The 21187-nt window shown below is 37.3% G+C and overlaps 1 pseudogene; it reads right to left on the bottom strand.

The window, feature by feature from the left end:
- The window catches only part of LOC127672108 (voltage-dependent anion-selective channel protein 1-like), a 50993-nt pseudogene extending 35833 nt beyond the window's left edge, over nt 1-15160 (bottom strand).
- Nucleotides 15161-21187: the final 6027 nt, after the last annotated feature.

The raw sequence follows: 21187 nt of genomic DNA, 5'->3' as shown, positions 1-21187 counted from the left end.
ATCATTTAAAATAGCTATGAGACAAACATTATTTAAAAGTTGTCACTTTCAGTATTCCATTTATCAGACAAAGAGCTAAGATTGAAGAATGAAGTCCTACTTTTCCAACATCACTTCCATAAGAGGTCGTATTACTGTTCTACGTGGTTTACAACAGGCTGACATCCTATATTACCTTCCTGATTCTTTTTTTGCAGACACTTCACTGAGATTTTGTTTCCATGTAGTTAGAAGACATTAGTTCCACAGAACTCTAATTTCTAATCTGACCCACTATACATAATGCTTTGGCCAGCTTAATAGGAAACAGCTCAGATTGTACACAAGTTAGAAAATAGGTTATGAATAAGTATAGTTTTCTGTCACGAGGCACCTAATTTATGATTCTTACATTTCTGTGATACTAAAATGTTGTCTATTTCTTTATTATTCTTTTATGTCATATTGCTCTAAACTGTCAGGAGTATTGCACTGTTAAAAATACCCTATGAATTGAACATGTTTTCCCCTAAACTTACGACAGGCCGTGTTTTGATTAAATCATAATATGCCAAAAATATATGTAGAAATGTATATATTTTTAGGTAATTAACAGTTGGAATTAGAGATGAATGTCACTTCCTCCCCCTTACCAGTTGCTTGGTGATTATAACTATATTTTTGTCCAGGCTAATTTTTATCATCAGCCTTTCTTGTAGACACTTAAAGCCACTTCATCGCTTCAGCTGCTGCAATCCATCGGAGTTTATATACGGACTATACATAACTGTGTTGAAGTCCGACCAGAAAAATGCTTCCATTCAGGAGTCCCAGGCCCTGGTGGGCTTAATCTTACCAGTTACAGTAATTGATCTAAAAAAGATTAAATAAAATTCTGTGCTTTCCCTTACTAGAGAATACCTTTAATGTGTGTTGCTTTTAATAGTCTTCATTTCATAACAAGCCTTATGTTATTCTTCAGTAATAATACTATCCTACATCCAATTGGACTTCATCAAAAGCAAAGATCACATAATCCATATCAAGGCAAATTGAATCCTGAACTGTTTCAAGTAAGGACAAAATCAGAGTCCTGCAATCATGACTTTACTTCCAATGCACACTCTCTGTATTGAAATGTAGGATTTCTTTCTTTCTTTCTTTCTTTCTTTCTTTCTTTCTTTCTTTCTTTCTTTCTTTCTTTCTTTCTTTCTTTCTCTTTCTTTCTTTCTTTCTCTTTCTTTCTCTCTTTCTTTCTCTCTCTCTCTCTCTCTCTCTCTCTCTCTCTCTCTCTCTCTCTCTCTCTTTCTTTCATTTTTTTGTATTCAGAAAATATTTCCACAAGGGGGCAATATTCTCAGCAATGAATGCATTCCAAACAAATCCTAATAACCCTGAATAACTGTGTTTGTTTTCCATGTTGGAGAATCAATACATGTGGCTTAGTAAGTAATTTGTAAGGTTTTGGAGAAAAATAGTATAAGAAATCAAGCATGGCTGGAATTACTTCACACAGACAGATATAATTTGACTCTGGTATCAAATTGAAAAGTATTCTAAGACAAATATCATGTAGACTTTCTCATAATTTTCCCAATGATTTTATGATTTCACATTTTTATATTTCGGTACTTCAATCATTTTGTGAAGGCTTTTGTATGCAGTGTTAAAATATTACCCAATTTCTTTCTTCTACTGGTGGACAGGTAGCTTTTCAACATAGACTGAGAGGACTGTAATTTTCTTTTTCTTTTTTTTTTTATTTTTTATAATTATTTTATTATTTTATTTATTTACATTTAAAATGTTATCCCCCTTCACAGTTAAACCCCCTATTCCCTCCCCAGTGTCTCCTGCTTCAATGAGAGTGCTCCCCCACTCCCTCCAGGCTCACTGCTCTAGAATTTCCTTACACTGGGGCATGGAGCCTCCATAGGACCAAAGGGGTCCCCTCCCATCCATAACAGATAAGGCCATCCTCTCCTACATATGAAGCTAGAGCCATGGGTCCCTCCGTGTATACTCTTTGGCTTGTTTCCAGGGAACTGTCAGAGTTCTGGTTGGTTGATCTTCTGTTCTTCCTGTGGGGTTTTGAGCACCTTCAGCTCCTTCAGTCCTTTCCCTAACTCCTCCATGGGGGTACCTATGCTTAGTCCAATGGTTAGCTGCGTGCTTCTCCATCTGTATTCTTCAGGCTCTGGTAGAGCCTCTCAGGGGAGAGCGATACCAGGCTCCTGTCAACAAGTGCATTTTGGCATCCGCAATAGTGACTGCTGATTGGGAAAGTCTCTGGATGGCCTTTCCTTCGTTGTCTCTTCTACTCATTGTCTCTGCATTTCCCTTTGGCAAGAACAATTCTGGATTAATATTTTTGAGATGCAACTGGAGGCAGTGCCTATCCACTGGATATACTCTCTACAGTGTCTCTCTCTCCCCTTGTTAGATAATTCTGCTAACATCATCGCTGTTGAGTCCTGGGAACAGTTTGGGTCCCCAGCATTTGGGACATTCTAGTGGCTCCCTTCAGTTCCCCAGCCCCATCTGGTACATACCACCTTTCAATTTCCTCACCCTTTGTGCTTCTTCTCCATCTCCTCCCACACCTGATCCTGGTCCCCTTTTCCCTCCCCCTCTTCTTTTCATCCCAGATACCTCTCTCCCTCTACTTCCTGGAGATAATTTTCTTCCCCCTTATTATTAGGACTGAAATAATTTTCTACTGTATGTTCTTGGAATTCTTTTCAAGGGTTAACTGATTATATGTTCACAGTTTATTCACCTGTGACTTACATTTTAGAAATATCTAAAATTGGGCTTGAAATATGGTTAACACTTTCATACCCTGTGCCTTTCTTGAGTAACACATTAAGTCGTTAAGTCAGAAGAAAAGACAAATGTGTGAATACCAGAGAACTATAAACCTGTAAATATTCTAGCTCCTATATGCTCTGTGTGAATTCACACACACACACACACACACACACACACATATACACACACACAAATGAGAGAAAAAAATCTTTTTTACTGTAGATAATCCCATATGGTAATCCAGTCAGTCCTCACAATTTGGCACTGAGATTAGCATATTAAAACTCCTTTAGTGACAAGTTACATCTGTTAGGTCCTAACCCCCACAGAAACTATAGAAGGTCACATATACCTTCATCACCTCCTCCAGCAGGATACAACAGTATGGAAGCCAGTCATGAATAATATTACATTCAATTGTTTTAAGTAAGCCCACGTGTGTTCTCAATTTAACACCTATAAAAGTGTTAATTGTGAATACAATTTTAAAATTAAAGCCACAATTCTGAGAAAATTCCCACCTGTCTAAAAATATGTAGGCTCTAAAGAGATTATCTCTATCCTCCATATGCAGACACAGCTTGTATAGTTGACAAAACATGGGCATTGGTATTACAGGAAAGAGCATTCAGAAAACAGCAACACCACTTAACTCCTCAAAACTTATGTATATATTATAATCTGAAATCCCCAAAGCCAAAGTTAGGAGAAGTATGCAGGTAACAGAGAGTCACAAACAAGAAAGAAAGGAAGTTATGTACCGTGAACGGGATACATGCTGCTGTTCTAGGAACGCAAGGATCAATTTCATTAGAAAACCCCAAGGACCAGGTCACAATATGCCTCAGTTGAAATTCTAAGCTGGAAGGGAAGTTGATATGAATGTGCATTCTGTCAGCTTCTTGTAAGAACAGTTAAAATAGCACAGATTTAATCATTACCTGCAGATCTGCTCTGCTATGTCTCTGCAGAAGACACTGTGTTTATTTTTCATTCAAGTCCAAGGGTTGATTTTTCATTGACTTTTCAGATTCCTCCTCCTCCTCCTCCCCCTCCTCCTCCTCTTCCTCCTCCTCCTTTCCCTCCTCCTCCTCTTCCTCCTCCTCCTTTTCCTCCTCCTCCACCTTGCCCTCCTCCTTCTTTTGCTCCTTGTCCTCCTTTTCTTTATTTTTTTGTTGGCCTGTAATTTCTTGAAATATTCTGGATAATGAAAGAAGATATTTTAATTATTTTTCCCCAGTCCATACAGGCTACCATAAGTATAGTGACCTGTTTAAGATTGTCTAAGGAAGTGACCTCTATTGCACTCTTCCAGTCACAACTAATACTATCTCTTCATTTTGCAATATTTTACATATCCATGTGTGACCTGGGAAGTCACATGGTCTGTCTAAAACAAAAACTGAGCTGGGTTGGAAAAGCCCTTATCTTTCTGTATTTTGTAGTTTATCCCAATAAAGCCCATTGGTTCAGCAAAGTGATTACAGGATGAATGCCTTGAATCTACACATCAGAATATGGATGTATTCTTTGTTTCCATCATATCTAATGTTGCCAGAGAATCTAATTTTGAAGCATGTTATTTTTAAATTTCCTGTCCTATCTTGCATATAAAATTATCAAACTTTCACACCGCCTTTGTTTAAAAAAAATCTATTGCAGCTGAACCTTCAAAAAAAAAATAAAGAAAAGTAGGGATGATCCCCTTTAGGAATGAGTGCAGGCCCATACCTCGAAACCTGAGCATCTCGGCCACTATATTCCCTGACCCGTGGGGCATATTTGAGGAACTCTGGAGCACCGAAAATTCCATCGTCAGCTTAATGAATGCAAACCCCAAGCTGGCCCATAGCTACCTGACTCTGAGGCCGGGATTGGAAGTAGCCTCAGGACCCCTGACTGGCATTCTTCCCACTGCCAGGACCCAGTACACCTAATTACACCTCACATAGCTCCCAGAAGATGGCAACCCCATAAATCTCTTCGGTGGACTTTCACAACACAAATCAGTCTCAGTTACAATTTCTCCAGCAGGATTTTGAGGCTAGAGCAAAGCATGTTCCCTAACACTACTATGGAGATAGATTGCTCCTCAAAGAGTTGTGCTGCCTTAAATAGGCCATATCAAAGCACTCAGCTGCAGGACAGGAAACACTGCAAAGGCAGACAGACCACCAAACCCAAGCAGAATGAGGGTGGGAGAAATCAGAAAAGTGGGAGCTGATAAACAATAGTTACAAAATATGAAAACTATTTCTATGCATCGAATTTGACTTAATTTCACATCTGAGGTACTCTTAATCACTAATCAATCTCTGTGTTTGCGCTCCTAAATATGCCACTATTTGAGAGAGATTGTCTAAGTTAATTCACACATCTTTGTATCTGTCCTTTTTACTTCAGAATGTATAGTTTTGCCAGTTTCATAGCGAGGAGAGAATTAGATTTTCAATTTTATGTAAAGACATTTGATGGTAATCGTAAATTGTTTGTCTGTGTACCTTCATGAAATAATAGAAAACTGAACAAGAAGTACCCTAACACCTTGAGAGTCTCTTCATAGAATTACTTTAAGTCCTTAGAGAATGTATCTTCTCTCTTCTGTCTAATTTTTTAATCACCCAGCCTGTATAGGTCCCGCTGAATTACAGTAGTTTTACCTTTTATTAAGGTATTTCTATGTCTTACAATGTCACTTCCATCAATCCCATACTTCCAGATTTGTTAATCTATTTCCCTTGCTTCAAGATCAAACACATGGCCCCTTTGTAAAGACTCTGTGAATGCCATTCCATTATTATATAAAAATATATTTCTTGACATCATAGCATTATTAAATTATGCTATTAACTGGCTGATTTCCAATTTTTATCTTCTTAGTTAGAGATAGAGACTTTGATGACATAACAGACATAAAATATAATTATTTGCTGATTACTTCCTTATGAATTGCCATTTTCTTTGGCTAGAGCACTACCTCTAATTTTATACCTTTGTAATTGTTTAATTTCCTTGAATATAAATGAGAAAAAGAACTTCCAACTTTTTCAGGGTAACGTACTTTAAGATGACAATGACTGTCAGTGTACTTTGTCAGTTATAATCTTGTTTGCTTTAGGCACCGTAACATGTCAAAAATAATGTTTAAATAAGGTTTTCTCAATAAATTCTTATTCTTTATTGAATTAAACAAGCTTACTACTACCTGAAATAATTACTTCTTCTTAGTACATTTTCAAATGAAGCCTTCCTATATCCAAACATGGGTTAGGCAATTTGAAACATGTGGAGTGGCTAATATATAATTATATACAAAGTTACTTATTTTTTCCAGGAACAGCAGTGTGAGGAGTTCAATAGTATCTCATTGAAGACCTTGCAGAGCTGAGTTTTATACAGAATGCTCTGGCTACAGGCATTTACCCTCCAGGAAACTAACAGTACGGATTGCCAACAGTGACACTCACTCCCAGTATTTTAGAAAAGGAGGGAAATCTCCCGTGTTTCCATTTTTTTCTTAATGAGTTTCTTTCCACCTAATTAGCTTCTCTGTGTCTCCTGCATACTAGGTGATCCAAAGTTTTCTTAGGCATGAAGCAAGATGAAATAATTTTTGACTCAGATCCTCTGTTCATACACCGATTCCTTGTTATAACCTATAAAACATTTTACAATGAATTTATGGATGTTTCAACTTATAAATTTACTCCAGATTACTGAACTATTAAGACTATAGACAGACTCTGACATGTCCTTGTGTTCTTACTACTTGATACAACACAAGTTCTTTGATATGAGCTGAGCAAAGCTATTTCCAGTGGATGAAATAATGTAATTCCACATGTTATATTATTATTCATAGTTTACTCAATATTATAGATTTAGGTTATCATTTTATTGATATTTTATCCTCTAAAAATTTCATAATTTTTATAGAGTATTTAAATGACTTCCCTTATCTATCCTTATCTTCACGCCAACTATATCAACCCCCTTCTTTGTCCCTACTATATGTGACTAAAGTTTTCCAAGACAAAAGTATTCGATAATATTTTTGTTCCTTAATATCTACTAGATAAGTAGTATCACTAATTCTCAGAGTAATCTGCAGAATTCTGTGTTAGCTCCTGGGACAAATTCAGGCAAGCTTGGATTTTACATAGATTGCATTTTAAATAGAATCCATCATTACATCTTTGAGCATTCACTCCTTCTCTTAATGAACAGAAAATCTCAGCTAAATAGCTGTAAGCTGTATGAATGACTCTCCTTGCTGCTATGATAAAGCACCCTGTGAAATGCAACTTGGGATAAAAAGGTCACCTTTCAATGATGTAGTTCATCATGTTGAGAAGTATGTGGCTACAGAAGCCTAAGAGATCTGGTCATACTGCATCTAGTCAAGACAGCGATTGGTGAAACAACAGCGTGCCACTCATTTTCTATTTTTATTTTTAAAAAAATCCACCTCATGAAATGGTCTGCCATGGTTGCAATGATTCCATATCCCAAAAATCACATAACTTAAACTGGATAGTTCCAGGAAATTATGCAAGGAAGTTGGTCTCCTGGGTGATTCTAGATCTTGTTGATACTGATGTCAGCTGTTATGTAATCCACAGAAGGAAGTATAAGATTTTACTCACCTGTTTTATGAATTTAAATTTCGTCAAGGTGGTCCATTCAGGACATTTCTATAGTGAGCAAGAAGGAGAAACAGTTGAGTGCACCTCCCTGATGTCAGCATTGTGAATGGTGAAAATTGTAGTATTAATACTAAAATGGGTTGGGTTGTATGATCCTGCATAATGTGGTAGGTGGTCTACTCTTCATTACATAGAGTTCTTACAATGGACACAACCAATAAACAATACTATTCTCAATGTTAAAGATGAAACTAAATTGGGTTAAACTGAAGGTAAACTGGTCTATCAAAAAATCAAAAATGACCATGTTCCAGAATTCACACTCTATTATTGTCCCCCGTTGTTGCAGTCCCTTTGCCCATATTAGTCCCAATAACCCTGGGCAAGAAAATCAGGGGGAAAATGCAGTTTTTTTCTCCCAGATGGTAGATATGTGAGTTCCAGGTAACTGATTCAAGGAAAGATAGGACTCTATCACTTCCTAATAGTTGGTCTTGATGATTTTAATTCTTACATAGATATGGTGGCCCTAGGCAGAATTAACGGTGTTCTTACAAAGTAACCACTGTTTAGTTCAGTGGTTATTAATCGAATTATATTTATTCAGCAAAGCTAAGCACTATCCAAGTGTGTCAGAATTGTCATAGGTCCTGACAGCAATATTTCTCTATAAACATATTATAACTGAACTAATATAAAGGAACTTTTAGCATAGCATCAGTGTAGAAATCTAAAAAGTAAAATGCATAGTGAGAAGTCATCATTATGAGAGCTTGATTGTGTAAGATAAATTAGTAAAATCCATAAGACTTAAAAAAAAAGAAGCCTGGAAATAGAAGCATTATCTTTAAATAAATAAAAAAAACTAAAACAAACAACAAAATATGCAAACAAACAAAAATCAAAGAAAAAGAAAACAAAACTTATTTGTATTACTTATCAGTGAAAACAGAATCCACTTGGTGCTTTTCCACATAAAACCTTTTAGTTCCTCCTTAGGAAAAATGAATAAATAATAAATCAGAGTTTGAATATACTCACATTAGAAACATCTATGCTGCACTTATTTATTAGAAGGGGTAATACATTCAGAGGTATCACTAGTGGTCAGAAAGAAGCTTACTGATGCCCTAGTGAATTTATTCTTTATTTTTCTAAAATTTGACCTCTGATTGATTAATTGTATAATTTTGTGCCTATCTATAGAATATAATGCTGCAGTCTGAGATTTGTATTGTATTTTATATAACTTGGGAGCTTTTCTTCCTAAATCTCAATCTATGAGAATGAATGGCAGAAAAGTAGAAACCTATGTTGCTGAGATTGTCTACTTCAAAGGTCTTTTTCATTTGGCCATATCTTGGGCTAAAGATACAAGTTTGTGAATTTTAAAAAAAGTGGTCAGGAATAACCTACAAATGATATTCCTAAGAGCACTATCTAAACTTCTCTTTTTCTCTAGATTCATCTTTAGTGATGCTTTTATAAATAAAAATATAAGTATCTGAAGTAGAATGCAATCCTGAGTATTTTCTGAATTTTATTCACATCCTGATGATGTCAATAAGTTTCATGCTTTCTCAAGACTGCATGCCATTCCTAGCACTCAAATATAAGTCTTCTCCTATTCAACCCACAACTTTCCTGCTTAGTTTCAGTATCTTTGAAAAGAAGTACAAAGTGCTGATGAGCAATTTTCATAAGTAATTATTAAGATTACAAAGGTAACGTGTCAGCCAGATGAATGTGCTCACCCATTTTACGCTTGAAAACCTCATGTTATATTATATCACATATATCAAATATATGTGATATTTATTAACTTTTATGTATGTTACATTCATTTTTCCCAAGGAGAAACAATACAGTTATGAAGAAGTCATTTTGTAATTTCACGTATATGTTCGATGAGAAAGTAATAACTCAAGTATTTATGTTATGTAATATTGACTTTATTGCACTACATGCCCCTCCACTCACTCACACACACACACACACACACACACACACACACACATTACTTACAGGCAGAGTATAAATATTTTCATTTAATTAGCCCTTGAGGCATTTCATGGACATTTCTCCTTACATCATTTATAAAGTAAGATGAATCCTTAAGTTAATCAGACAGATACATGAAGTCCAGGAAAGGAAGAGAAATAATCCCCATTGCTAGCAAAGTGAAACAACACATCTGCATCACCCAAGGAAGGCATTTCCTCAAAGTTCTAAATTTCTCTGAAGCAAATGGTAGCAAAGCAGAGAACAACACTCAAAACAGATGAGGAATAAAAGGAGATGATCCTTCATCCAAATTCTTTGTCCATTTCTTCTAACACATGTACAGGACAAAAGAGGTAACCCTTTGGGTTTCCCCAGATTACAAAATACTGAAAAATCAGAAAATAATATAAATATATGTTCCCAGGATACACATAAACATCTCTCCAGTAGGGAAACCATAAATTCATTAATCTCTAATTTCTTCTTTACTGCTGCCATTTAACATTATAAAAATGTAAGTAAATCTATGCCACCACTTTATCCTCTACTTCCCCAGTATATGTGATACTAAATTCCTTTATCTTTAAAAGGATGCTGGGGTAGCTGTAGCAGGTACAGATACCAACTTAAATAGAAGGTCTATCTTTCTCACTGGTTTGGCAATAAATCACATGTAGGCATTTGTCTGTAGAAACTGGTTGAAGGGAAAAAAGAGGCTTAAACAAGATTGAATGACATTTTCAAATATCTGAGAAAGGGACTGGCTTTACAAAGATCCATTCATGTGTGGAAAGAATTTGCTAGTGAGTTATTATTATTCTTCCACTTAATAAATAGATAAATTAGGGTTTTGTGACTGATTTTTCAGGCTCCAACACAGACATTGATTGGGAAGCTGGATTTCTTTCCCTCTGATCTCTCTATTACACTTTGCTAATGACCAGATCCAAATGAAATTTAGGTGTCACATCCCTTCCATGACTCATAAAATACCCAGAATTACTTGATAGGTTGATTTATTGTGTGTGCCCAAAAAAGATTCTATAGCATAATAGACTATAAAACATTAAACTATTAAAAGTGACCCTATGTTCTCTTTTCACAGATGAGGAAATGAAAACTAAGAGGGGAAATTACTGCCAATTGATTATTAATAGAATGTATTGGGCTCAATTCTAACTTTATCAGTTTTCTAACTTTATCAGTTTTCTCTTTAATATTTCTGAATGACTTCCCATGGAACTTCAAATATATCCCAACCTCTCACCATTTGAAACACTATTTGAAATACTTTTCTGACTCTCTCTCTCTCTCTCTCTCTCTCTCTCTCTCTCTCTCTCTCTCTCTCTGTGTGTGTGTGTGTGTGTGTGTGTGTGTGTGTATGATAGGTTCTCAAATTTTCTTCATGTTACTTTTTTGTAAATCTTTAATTTTATGTATTTGGCTTTTTCATTTTTAATCATAGATTCATTGTTTGTCTTATTATTAAACATACACACCATGTTTCCCCTAATATGCAGAGTTTTTCTGCAATACCGACATATACTTCTGGCATCATTACCATTTCATGGAATAGTTAAGATTCCATTTGTCCAACAATGAACCCTGTAAACTACAGCAATGGTGGTCCAGCCAAGACATTCCCAATGATGCAAAACTGGTGCAAATGTCAAAGGACTAACCAATCACATTTTGATGGAATATAAGGCCCTCTGTACAAGCTGAAATCTGTATCTGCTACTAATATTGATGCCATATACCTGTGAATAAACATACCATATGTCCTAGAGGAGAGTCATCTGCTATTATTCTGCTAAATGGCCACATTTACCATTTTATCCATAGAAGAGCAGATATCTCTTTTTCAAAAATTAAATTTAATTTCTTTTATGTATTCACTTTACGTTCATTCACTGCCCCCCTCCTGGTCACCCTCTCCCACAACCCTTCTCCAATCCCCCACCCTCTGAGGGTGCCTTCTGAGGGGCACCATCTGAGAGGATGCCTTCCCCACATCTCCCCACCCTGGCACTTCAAGTCTGTGCTAGGCTAGGTAATTCCTTTCCCACTAAGGCCAGGCAAGGCAGCCCAGCTAGAAGAACTTACCTTACAGGCAACAGCTTTTCAGATAACCCGTGCTATCTAGTTCAGGACCCACATGAAAACGAAGATGACAGGGGTAAGGAGGATGAGGGGGCATCTCCACCATGAGACAGAGACCTGGAATAAGGGAGGCACCCAAGAATCAATGGGGAGAAAACCTTAGCAGAAATTCACGACATTAGAGATATGAAACCTGAAGTGGCCACCTTCCATAGCTAGGCATAAACCCCAGTGTAGCAATAGAAACAATAACCTACTTGCAAAACTTTCAACCCAAAATTTATCCAGTGTACAAGAAATACAGGCACAAGAAATATACTAGAGACTGAGTGAATGGACAACCAATAACCAGCCCAACTTAAGACCCATCCCATGGTCAAGCTGGAATCTATGTTTACAGACAGGATGCTATACTCTAAGAGGTTCCACCAAGCAGTTAACTCAGACACAGACAACCACAGCTAAACAGGGTATGGTGCTTGGAGACTCTTATAAAATAATAGCAGGAAGGATTGAGGGCAGGAAGGGAGTAGGAACACCACAGAAGGACCAAGAGAGTTAACCATTCTGGGCCCTTTGGACTGTCGGAGTTTGAACCACTAACCAAAGAGTCTGTACAGGCTGAACCTAGGCCTCTCTGCTTATATATAGCAAATTTATTAATACGCATCAGAGAAGCTTCTTTTATAGTAGATAATAATTAACAAAGAGATCTATAACTCATCAAATTCAAAGCATAAAAGTCTCCAGAGTGATCAGAACTAAACAAGACATCAATCCCAGTCACTGGGAGGGAAGCCTTTGGTCTTGTGGAGGCTCCCAGGATAGGAGAAAACTAGGGCCCTGAGGCAGGAGTGGGTGGGTTGGTCAGGAAGCACCATCATAGAGGCAGGAGAGGGCATAGGGGATAGGGTGTTTGTAGAGGGGAAACTGGGAAGGAGAATAATATTTGAAATGTAAATAGATAAAATAACCAATAAAAATGAAGAAGAAAAAGACATCTATATTGAAACCCCTTTCTCAAGACTGATCGTGTACAATGAAATATTGCAAAAGCCAGAAGTGATAGATGAATACAAGGAAAAAGTAGTTCCTAGACATAGCATGGCATTCTCACATATGAATGTACAGCACTTGAGAAAGTATGTGCAAAACCTGTACAAGCTACAGCTGGACAAAATTTCAGCACAGGCAAAGGAGATTTGCATGATGTCATACCTTTAGCTCATTAGCAACTAACAATTTATAGCTATATGAACGTGAAAATCAATTTCATTAACAATGTGGTACAGGTGGGTTGACCATGCTTCAATAGAAGGATATGTATGCAAGATTACATGACAGTTACAATTAACATGATGGACTAAAACAACAATGGAGAGGCCAAACCAATGCCATCTTGGGAACAGCCTCCATCTTAAAGAAAAAGAAAGGGGAGGGAAGGAGGGAGGTAGGTAGGGAGGGAAAGGGATAAAAGAAAGAAGGAAGGAAAAGAAAGACAGAAAGAAAGTAAAGAAAGAAAGGAAAAAAGAAAAGAAAGAATAAAGAAACTGAGAACTTGACCTGTAGCAGAAACTAAGCTACACCCAACTACCAGGAAAAATCCCACAGCTTGTCGTTCACACAGAATTCCTCCCTAGCTACATCCCACAAACAGTTAATTAAAGATTAGTCTGATTGTTTCAGATGAACTTTCAGATCATATGTGGTTATATCTTGCTTCAGAGCACTCAACTATTGGGTTACAATAGATATTCAGCTAGAAGCTTGTGAGACTGGACATCCCCTCATTTACTTGCATTTTTTAATATATATAACCTTTTCCCTATGAGAGTTCAGGGAAGCTTCATCAAACCATCCTAGTGGGGTGGTGAGTAAGCCCAAACTCAAGTTTGTAATACAGAGACCCTATTGTGATTACATAGGAATCAGCTCCTTAGTGGTCTTTTGTAGTTTGCAGATGCTTCTTGGCACAACACAACAGTGTTAAAAACAACCAAAGGGAGGTAACAAAGTGGAGTAGGAAAAGGTAGGTGGGGATAGGGGTAGATATGACTCAAAGACATGTTAGAACATTTTCAAAGAACTATTATGAATGGAAACTATGAAGCTGTTTCAAAAGTAAAAACATAAATAAATAAAAAGAAAGGAAAAGAAATAAAGTTGGTTATTATTATTTTTTTTTTTAGATATCTGATTGATTTACTCCCTGATATCACTTTTAGGAGTGTATGTGTGTGTGTGTGTGTGTGTGTGTGTGTGTGTGTGTTTTGCATCTGGGTCTATACATCTGAGAATACTGGAGGAAAAAAGAGATGTTATCTATGGGGAAGTTAGTTGCAGTAAGATGAGGAAAAATGAGTATTTAAGGAAATGAATATGTTAATTAGCTTGATTCAATCATGCCAGAGTACATAATTATAACATCACTGGGTATTTCAAAATTGTACATATATGTCAAAAATATAGTTTAAAAAGTTTACAAACAACTTCATAAAAAATAGTGCTAATAATGAGTAATTATCAAAGACCTATGAACCGCAGCCTCTTCCCATAGAAGGTTTAAATGCTGTCTACTTGATGATCACTACCACAAGTGATATTTGAAAAACACAGAACAATTTTACTGATGAAGTCTTAGGACAGCAATTCATCATATCTGTTTTCAAGTTTATTTTTAGTGTCAAAAATGTTAGATGGTCAATTTTATATGACTAGATAACTTTGAAATGCTATAAAAAAAAATTCACTTTCAAAATAATGACAATCTGTTCTAGAAAAAAAAGATTAGTATTCCTAACTTTTTGTTCTTTTTCTTAATTTATTCTTCTCTCGGGTATTCCACACCAGCCACAGTTTCCCTTCCCTCTTTACTTTCCAGGTACTGTTCATACCCACCTCCTTATTTACTCTCTGTCCTTTTACTTCAGCATTGGGGAGTCATCCCAGAGATATCACACAAGCATGGTGTATATAGGTGCAAGAGGACTAGGTACCTCAACTCATATTAAAGCTTGACAAGGCAACCTATTTGGAGAAAAGGGGACCCAAATGCAAGCAAAACATCCAAGAAGAGCCTCCCCTTTCTCACTGTCAGAAGTGCCACAAGAATTCCAAACGTCGCCACCAAAACTTACAAGCAGAGTGCCTAGATCAGACCCATACAACCTCCCTAATAGTAGGTTCAGACTCTATGAACCCCTGTGAGCCCAGCTTAGTTGATTCTGGGGATTTTCTTGTGGTATCCTTGACCCTCTAACTCCTTCTTCTCCCTCTTTTGCACAATTCTGCAAGCTATTCATAATGTTGGGCTGTGAATTTCTGCAACTGTTTCCATAAGTTTTGGGATGAAGCTTTTATGTTCACAATTGTTCTAGCCACCTTTCTACAAGTATAGCAGAATATTACTAGGAATCATTTCGTTGAATTCTTTGTCTTTGCTTGTCATGTTTGATTCATCCTACATCCTTGAGGTATCCTATCTTTGTTTCCTGGCATGGATCTCTAGTTGGACCTGTTGGTACCAGGACCTGTTGGTACCTGTGGCATCACATAGGTGACAGTGTAACCTACATACCTGTCGCCAACACAATGGCTACCATATTCCCAGAATCCATTGGGCTCACGTTTACCTGTGACTATATCACCATCCATATATATAAGGAGAACGTCCCTGACTCTCTTTCTCTTTTCCTTCTCTTCTCTTTCTGTCACCACCTTTGCCCTTTCCCCTTGCAATACACCTCACGAGGAACTGTTTGGCTTGGTATGGTCCTTCTGAACCCTCTGGACGTTCAAGATCATAACAGGACCAGTCATTTATTGGCCACTCCCACAAATTTTCCACCAACTTTACCCTAGAATATCTTTCAGGCAAGGCAAACTTTAATTTGCAAGTTTTGGTGCAGGGTTGCTGTCCCAATCCTACTGGAAGTCTTTCCTTATTGCAAGAGATGGCCAATTTAGGCTCCTTATCTCCCATTGCTAGGCATCTTAGCAAGGGTCAGCACAATAGATTCTTGGGAGTTTCCCTTATACTAGGTATCTAGTTTATCTCTGAGATGCTCCTCCAATACTGGTTGTCTCTCCCCGTTCATTTAACTTCCATACTTCCCATACAAGATCCCTCCATTTCCCTTAACCACCAGTCCTCAGTCTACCTATGATATCTATTTTATTTCCCTTTCACAGAGAGGTTTATATATTCCTCTTTGAGCCCTTCTAGTTATTTAGATTCACTGGGTCTGTTGATTATAGAATTATTATCTTTCGCTTTACAGCTAATTCCCGCTTAAAACTGAATATATAACATGTTTGTCTTTCTTAGTTTGGGTTGCCTCCTGAAGGATTTCTTTTTTCTGGACCCATCTATTGTCCTGCAAATTTCATGATGTCATTTTTTTTAAATAGCTGAGTAATATTCCATTGTGCAAATGAAACAAATTATCTTTATTTATTCTTCAGTTTAGGAGCATTAGGTAGTTTCTGGTATTATTATTATTATTATTATTATTATAGCTTCTATGAACATATTTGACAATCATCCTTGTTGTAGGATTGAGCATTGTTTAGTTAAATGCTCCAGGGGTGGAACAGTCTGGTCTTGATGTAGATCTTTTCCCAATTTTCTGAGAAACTACCATATTGATTTCCCAAGTGATTATACTAGTTTGTAATCTCACCAGCAGTGAGGAGCACCAGCATGAACTGTACCTAATGTTTTTTATCTTAGCCATTCTTACAGGTGTAAGATGGAATTACAGGGTCATTTTGATTTGTATTTACCTGATGGCTAATAATTTTGAATAATTCTTTATGTTCTTAGCCAATCTTGAGATTCCTCTGTTGAAAATTATGTTTGTATTTCTACCCCAATATTTTGATTAGATATATCCTTTATTTACATTTCAAATGATTTCCCCTTTCCTGGTTCTCCTTTCCCTGAAAGTCCCATAATCCCTCTTCCCTCCCCGTTCCGCAATCAACCCTTTCCTGCTTCCCTGGCCTGGTATTCCCCTACACTGCTGCACAGAGCCTTTTCAGACTCCCAAATTTTATTAATACCATGTTCTCTCATATATTATATAGAGACCACAACTTACCCTTCCTCCTAGTTATTCCCCATCACCTTTTCCACGCCCATCTATTCTTCCTCTATTTCCCTTCAGAAAAGGGCAGGCCTTCCAGGGATAACAACCAAACATGCTATATCAAGTTGCAAGACATATAGATGCCTCATTTCTTATTAAGACTGGAAAAAACAATATGGTATGAGGGAAAGAGTCCTAAAAGCTAGCAAACTTGTCAGAAACAGCCGTTGATCACTCTGCTAGGAATCTCATAAAAACACCAAGCTAAACAACTACAACACATATGCAAAGGGCCTACATTAGGCCTATGTAGGAACTCTGTTGGTTCAGCCTTAGTGAGTCCCTATAAAATCCAACTTTGCTGATTCTATAGGTTTTATTTCAGTAGCTTTGATTCCATTGGTTTCTAAAATCCTTCTTCCCTGTCTTCATCAGATTTCTCCTAGCTCTATCTAATATTTGGCTATAGATCTGTATCTGTTTCAATCAGTTGTTGGGTGAAGCTTCTCTGATGACAATTAAGTTAGGCACCTAACTATGAGGGTAGCAGAATATCATTACACCTCATTTAGTTGATAGTTTCTTGTTATTCCGCTGTGTTTAGTTCTATCAATGGGCCATTCTGCCCCTGGTTTCTGATACTCCACTCAGTGTCAGACTTGGGCTTCTTCTCATGGGTCTCAAGATGTAAAAGTCATTGGTTATCTTCTTCCACAATTTCTGTGCCATATCCACATGTCTTGATGGCAGGACAAATTGGATTCGTGACTAGCTTGCTGTCTCGATCCCTCTGCTGAAAGCCTTGCTTTGTTATCGAAGACAGACAGTTTTTCATTTTTTAATTGGATTGTTTGGTTTGTTGATGTAGCGTTTCTTGAATTCGTTATTTATTATGGAAATTATCATTCTATCAGATGTGGAGTTGGTGAAAATCTTTTCCAATTCTGTAGCCTGCCACTTTGTCCTACCAAACTGCAGAAGGCTTTCCATTTCATAAAGTCCCATTTATTAGTTGCCATCTTAGTGTTTGTTCTGTTTATATTCTATTTGGGAAGTTATATCCTGTGCTAATGCATTCAAATTTATTACCAACTTTTTTATCTGTCAGATTTAGTGTGCCTGGTTTTGTGATCCTCTTGGTATTGAGTTCTGTACAGAATGATACATATGGATCTATTGCATTACTCTACGTTCAGTTAACTAGTTAGACCAGCACATTTTAAAATATTCTTTCTTGTTTCTGTTGTATATTTCTTTTCTCTTTGTGAAAACTCAAGTATGCATAGGTGTGTGGATTTGTGACAAATTCTTCAGTTTGATTGCTTTGATCAATTCGTCTGATTTTAATGATACAAAATAAAATTGGAAATGGTGCAGGAAGGTAGCTAACCACCCAAGAGTGCAAAAAGGCCTGACAGCACAGATAAAATCACCCCTGCTGCTCAGAGGATCATGTCTGGAACCCTCTGGTGGAAGTCTTCCAGCTGCTGTCTCAGACTTGGGACCATCCTCTGCAACAGCACGCCATACCCAAGTGGCACAAGGAGGTAGCTAACCACCTAGGAGTGCAGAGAGGACAGTCAGTACAGGTAGGATCTTACATGCAACTCAGGATCATCTGCTCAGAAGTTTCACTGGTGCCAGTGGGCTAGGTCATCTTCTATCAATTAGAATCAAGAAAAGGTTCAACAGACAACAGAGACATGACTATAGGTCAATCAGTCTTTTCTCAGTTTGGTTCATCTCTCTTGCCAGATACTCATCTTAAGTTGAGGAGAAAAAAAAAAGAAGTTTTCAATCACAAAGGTATTTTATTTATTTTTTTTTATATTTTTATTTACATTTCAAATGATTTCCCCCTTTCGGGGTCCCAACTCCCCGCAAGTCCCATAAGCCCTCTTCCCTCCCCCTGTTCCTCCATCTACCCCTTCCCGCTTCCCTGTTCTGGAATTCCCCTATAATGTTGCACTGAGTCTTTCCAGAAACAGGGGCCACTCCTCCATTCTTTTTGGACATCATTTAATATGTGGATTATGTCTTGGGTATTCAAAGTTTCTAGGCTAATATCCACTTATCAGTGAGTGCATACCATGATTGATTTTTTGAGACTGGGTTACCTCATTTAGTATGATGTTCTCCAGCTCTATCCATTTGTCTAAGAATTTTATGAATTCATTGTTTTTAATGGCTGAATAGTACTCCATTGTGTAAATATACCACATTTTTTGTATCTATTCCTCCGTTGAAGGACACCTGGGTTCTTTCCAGCTTCTGGCTACTACAAATAGGGATGCTATGAACATAGTGAAGCATGTGTCCTTATTGCATGCTGAAGAATTCTCTGGGTGTATGCCCAGTAGTGGTATAACCAGGTCCTCAGGAAGTGTCATGCCCAGTTTTCTGAGGAACTGCCAGACTGATTTCCAAAGTGGTTGCACCATCTTGCAATCCCACCAGCAGTGGAGGAGTGTTCCTCTTTCTCCACATCCTCGCCAACACCTGCTGTCTCCTGAGTTTTTGACCTTATTCATTCTGACAGGTGTGAGGTGAAATCTCAGGGTTGTTTTGATTTGCATTTCCCTAATGATTAATGATGTTGAACATTGCTTAAAGTGTTTCTCAGCCCTCTGAAGTTCTTCATGTGAAAATTATTTGTTTAGCTCCGTACCCCACTTTTTAATGGGTTTATTTGTTTCTCTGGGTTCTACCTTCTTGAGTTCTTTGTATATATTATATATTAGCCCTCTGTCGGATTTAGGGCTGGTGAAGATCCTTTCCCAATCTGTTGGTTGATGTTTTGTCCTTTTCACAGTGTCCTTTGCCTTACAGAAACTTTGTAGTTTTATGAGGTCCCATGTGTCAATTCTTGATCTTAGAGCATAAGCTATTGGTGTTCTATTCAGGAAGTTTCCCCCTGTGCCCATGTCCTCAAGGGTTTTCCCATTTCTTTTCTATTAGTTTCAGTGTGTCAGGTTTTATGTGAAGGTCCTTGATCCATTTGGAGTTGAGCTCAGTACAAGGAGATAAGAATGGATCGATTCACATTCTTCTGCATGCTGACCTTCAATTGAACCAGCACCATTTGTTGAAAAGACTATCTTTTTTCCACTGGATGCTTTCAGCTCCTTTGTTGAAAATCAAGTGACAATAGGTGTGTTGGTTCATTTCTGGGTCTTCAATCCTATTCCATTGATCTACTTGGCTGACATTGTACCAATACCATGCAGTTTTTATCACTATTGCTCAATAATAAAGTTTAAAGTCTGGGATACTGAATCCCCCTGAAGTTCTTTTACTGTCGAGAATAGTTTTAGCTATCCTGGGTTTTTTGTTATTCCAGATGAATTTGAGAATTGCTCTTTCTAGCTCTATGAAGAACTGGGTTGGGATTTTTATGGTGATAGCATTGAATCTGTAGATTACCTTTGGCAAGATGGCCATTTTAACTATATTAATCCTGCCAATCCATGAGCATGGAAGATTTTTCCATTTTCTGAGGTCTTCTTCAATTTCCTTCCTCAGAGATCTGAAGTTCTTGTCATATAGGTCGTCCACTTGTTTGGTTAGAGTCACCCCAAGATACTTTATGCTGTTTGTGGCTATTGTGAAGGGAGTCATTTCACTAATTTCTTTCTCAGTCTGCTTATCATTTGAATATATAAAGGCTACTGATTTGCTTGCGTTGATTTTGTAGCCAGCCACATTGCTGAAGTTGTTTATCAGCTGTAGGAGTTCTCTAGTAGAATTTTTAGGGTCACTTAAGTATACTATCATATCATCTGCAAATAGTGATAGTTTGACTTCTTCCTTTTCAATTTGTATCCCTTGGACTTCCTTCTGCTGTCTAATTGCTCTAGCTAGGACTTCAAGAACTATATTGAAAAGATATGGATAGAGAGGGCAGCCTTGTCTAGTCCCTGATTTTAGTGGGATTGCTTCAAGTTTCTCTCCATTTGGTTTGATGTTGGCTACCAGCTTGCTGTATATTGCTTTTACTATGTTTAGATATGGGCATTGAATTCCTGTCCTTTCCAAGACTTTTAGCATGAAAGGATGCTGAATTTTGTCAAATGATTTTTCAGCATCTGACGAAATGATCATGTGTTTTTTTTTCTTTGAATTTGCTTATGTAGTGGATAGCATTTATGGATTTCCTTATATTGAACCATCCCTGCATCCCTGGGATGAAGCCTACTTGATCATGGTGGATGATCGTTTTGATGTGTTCTTGGATTCAGTGGGCAAGAATTTTATTTAGTATTTTTACATTGATATTCATAAGGGAAATTGGCCTGAAATTCTCTTTCTTAGTTGGATCTTTGTGTGGTTTTGGTATCAGCATAATAATGGCTTCAAAGAAGCAGTTGGGTAGTGTTCCTTCTGTTTCTATTTGGTGGAAAAGTTTGAAGAGTATTGGTGTTAAGTCTTCTTTGAAGGTCTGATAGAATTCTGTACTGAACCCATCTGGTCCTGTGCTTTTTTTGGTCGGAAGCCTATCTATGACCACTTCTATTTCTTTAGGGGTTATGGGTCTCTTTAGATGGTCTGTTTGAT

This window comes from Apodemus sylvaticus, chromosome 21 (genome assembly GCF_947179515.1).
Source record: "Apodemus sylvaticus chromosome 21, mApoSyl1.1, whole genome shotgun sequence".
In the NCBI taxonomy this organism is placed as follows: domain Eukaryota; kingdom Metazoa; phylum Chordata; class Mammalia; order Rodentia; family Muridae; genus Apodemus; species Apodemus sylvaticus.
Note: the sequence above shows the minus strand (reverse complement) of the source record. Positions and strands in the feature narration are given on the sequence as shown.